We start from the raw sequence: 4038 nt of genomic DNA, 5'->3' as shown, positions 1-4038 counted from the left end.
TTCGAGTTGGTATAAATCAGTAACCACTGACACTTAGAATTTTTTCGAGTTGGGTATAAATCAGTAACCACTGACACTTAGAATATTTTCGGGTTGGTATAAATCAGTAACCACCGACACTTAGAATATTTTCGAGTTGGTATAAATCAGTAACCACTGACACTTAGAATATTTTCGACTTGGTATAAATCAGTAACCACTGACACTTAGAATATTTTCGGGGTTGGTATAAATCAGTAACCACCGACACTTAGAATATTTTCGAGTTGGTATAAATCAGTAACCACCGACACTTAAATTTTTTCGAGTTGGTATAAATCAGTAACCACTGACACTTAGAATATTTTCGGGTTGGTATAAATCAGTAACCACCGACACTTAGAATATTTTCGAGTTGGTATAAATCAGTAACCACTGACACTTAGAATTTTTTCGAGTTGGTATAAATCAGTAACCACTGACACTTAGAATATTTTCGACTTGGTATAAATCAGTAACCACTGACACTTAGAATATTTTCGGGTAGGTATAAATCAGTAACCACCGACACTTAGAATATTTTCGAGTTGGTATAAATCAGTAACCACCGACACTTAGAATTTTTTCGAGTTGGTATAAATCAGTAACCACTGACACTTAGAATTTTTTCGGGTTGGTATAAATCAGTAACCACCGACACTTAGAATATTTTCGAGTTGGTATAAATCAGTAACCACTGACACTTAGAATTTTTTTCGGGTCGGTATAATCAGTAACCACTGACACTTAGAATTTTTTCGAGTTGGTATAAATCAGTAACCACTGACACTTAGAATATTTTCGGGTTGGTATAAATCAGTAACCACTGACACTTAGAATTTTTTCGACTTGGTATAAATCAGTAACCACTGACACTTAGAATTTTTTCGGGTTGGTATAAATCAGTAACCCACTGACACTTAGAATATTTTCGGGTTGGTATAAATCAGTAACCACTGACACTTAGAATTTTTTCGGGTTGGTATAAATCAGTAACCACCGACACTTAGAATTTTTTCGGCTCAGTAGAAATCAGTAACCAAGCGCATTTTTGAATTGGTTACTGATTTCTCCGTTCGAGTTGCGGCTGCGGTTGGCTTCAAATAGTGGTGGGGGCTTAATTATCGCCGAGGGGAGCATGTCCGCGGTGGTGTGGCCGAGGATGGAGTGCCTTTTGAAGGGGGTGTTTCTGAATTTGGACCCTTTTTGAGTTGCATGGCCGGATGGGTGTGGTTTTGAAGGTGTGTCTGTCTGGAGTGGCACCGGCGTTGGTGTGAGGCTGAGGGTGGGCGTTCGGTTCCTGGTTAGGGATAGGGAAAGGGTGAGACTTAGCTTTAGTGCTCGTGCCCCCGATTTTGGTAATGTTTGACGTCAATTTTCCAAGGAGGCGAATGCAAGGCTTCAGAGGGACTTTGAGTGTTCGGGGGCGGGGTAGCTCAGCCGGATTTGCCCCGGCGGTTCTGCGGACGGTGTTGACTTCGAGGGCGGACCGGCCCCCGTGTTCAGTCCGAATATCGTGCATTGTTAACGCGGGAAGTGTTCCAAAAGGGAATGGGATTGAATGTGACTGCTGAAGCCGACTTTGAGACCTGTAACGCGGGTAGCTCAGCCGGATTTGACCCGGCGGTTCTGGCGACGGTCTCGCCTTCGAGGGGGAGCGCCCCGCGTGTTCAGGCCGAATTTTGTGCATTTCCATCGGCGGGAAGAGGTCCAAACGGGAATGGGATTGAATGTGACTGCTGAAGCCGACATTGAGACCTCTAACGCGGGTAGCTCGGCAGGATTTGACCCGGCGGTTCTGCCGAAGGTCTCACCTTCGAGGGGGGAGCGTCCCGCGTGTTCAGGCCGAATATCGTGCATTGTTAACGGCGGGAAGTGTTCCAAACGTGAATGGGATTGAATGTGACTGCTGAAGCCGACATTGAGACCTCTAACGCGGGTAGCTCGGCCGGATTTGACCCGGCGGTTCTGGCGACGGTCTCGCCTTCGAGGGGGGAGCGTCCCGCGTGTTCAGTCAGGCCGAATTTGTGCATTTCCATCGGCGGGAAGAGGTCCAAACGGGAATGGGATTGAATGTGACTGCTGAAGCCGACATTGAGACCTCTAACGCGGGTAGCTCGGCCGGATTTGACCCGGCGGTTCTGCCGAAGGTCTCACCTTCGAGGGGGGAGCGTCCCGCGTGTTCAGGCCGAATAATCGTGCATTGTTAACGGCGGGAAGTGTTCCAAAAGGGAATGGGATTGAATGTGACTGCTGAAGCCGACATTGAGACCTCTAACGCGGGTAGCTCGGCCGGATTTGACCCGGCGGTTCTGGCGACGGTCTCGCCTTCGAGGGGGGAGCGTCCCGCGTGTTCAGGCCGAATTTTGTGCATTTCCATCGGCGGGAAGAGGTCCAAACGGAATGGGATTGAATGTGACTGCTGAAGCCGACATTGAGACCTCTAACGCGGGTAGCTCGGCCGGATTTGACCCGGCGGTTCTGCCGAAGGTCTCACCTTCGAGGGGGGAGCGTCCCGCGTGTTCAGGCCGAGTTTTGTGCATTTCCATCGGCGGGAAGAGGTCCAAACGGGAATGGGATTGAATGTGACTGCTGAAGCCGACATTGAGACCTCTAACGCGGGTAGCTCGGCCGGATTTGACCCGGCGGTTCTGCCGAAGGTCTCAGCTTCGAGGGGGGAGCGCCCACCGTGTACAGGCCGATTTTCATGCATTTCCAACCGTGGGAAGGGGTCCGAAAGGGGATGGGGGTGAACGTGACTGCTCAACCCGACTTTGAGACCTCTAACGCGGGTAGCTCAGCCGGATTGACCCGGCGGTTCTGGCGACGGTCTCGCCTTCGAGGGGGGAGCGTCCCGCGTGTTCAGGCCGAATTTTGTGCATTTCCATCGGCGGGAAGAGGTCCAAACGGGAATGGGATTGAATGTGACTGCTGAAGCCGACATTGAGACCTCTAACGCGGGTAGCTCGGCCGGATTTGACCCGGCGGTTCTGCCGAAGGTCTCACCTTCGAGGGGGGAGCGTCCCGCGTGTTCAGGCCGAATTTTGTGCATTTCCATCGGCGGGAAGAGGTCCAAACGGGAATGGGATTGAATGTGACTGCTGAAGCCGACATTGAGACCTCTAACGCGGGTAGCTCGGCCGGATTTGACCCGGCGGTTCTGCCGAAGGTCTCACCTTCGAGGGGGGAGCGCCCACCGTGTACAGGCCGATTTTCATGCATTTCCAACCGTGGGAAGGGGTCCGAAAGGGGATGGGGGTGAACGTGACTGCTCAACCCGACTTTGAGACCTGTAACGCGGGTAGCTCAGCCGGATTTGACCCGGCGGTTCTGGCGACGGTCTCGCCTTCGAGGGGGAGCGTCCCGCGTGTTCAGGCCGAATTTTGTGCATTTCCATCGGCGGGAAGAGGTCCAAACGGGAATGGGATTGAATGTGACTGCTGAAGCCGACATTGAGACCTCTAACGCGGGTAGCTCGGCCGGATTTGACCCGGCGGTTCTGCCGAAGGTCTCACCTTCGAGGGGGGAGCGTCCCGCGTGTTCAGGCCGAATTTTGTGCATTTCCATCGGCGGGAAGAGGTCCAAACGGGAATGGGATTGAATGTGACTGCTGAAGGCCGACATTGAGACCTCTAACGCGGGTAGCTCGGCCGGATTTGACCCGGCGGTTCTGCGAAGGTCTCACCTTCGAGGGGGGAGCGCCCACCGTGTACAGGCCGATTTTCATGCATTTCCAACCGTGGGAAGGGGTCCGAAAGGGGATGGGGGTGAACGTGACTGCTCAACCCGACTTTGAGACCTGTAACGCGGGTAGCTCAGCCGGATTTGACCCGGCGGTTCTGGCGACGGTCTCGCCTTCGAGGGGGGAGCGCCCCGCGTGTTCAGGCCGAATTTTGTGCATTTCCATCGGCGGGAAGAGGTCCAAACGGGAATGGGATTGAATGTGACTGCTGAAGCCGACATTGAGACCTCTAACGCGGGTAGCTCGGCAGGATTTGACCCGGCGGTTCTGCCGAAGGT

This window comes from Chiloscyllium punctatum, unplaced genomic scaffold, assembly GCF_047496795.1.
Source record: "Chiloscyllium punctatum isolate Juve2018m unplaced genomic scaffold, sChiPun1.3 scaffold_1191, whole genome shotgun sequence".
Taxonomy (NCBI): domain Eukaryota; kingdom Metazoa; phylum Chordata; class Chondrichthyes; order Orectolobiformes; family Hemiscylliidae; genus Chiloscyllium; species Chiloscyllium punctatum.
The sequence above is the reverse complement of the archived record's forward strand: the minus strand, read 5'-3'. Positions refer to the sequence as shown.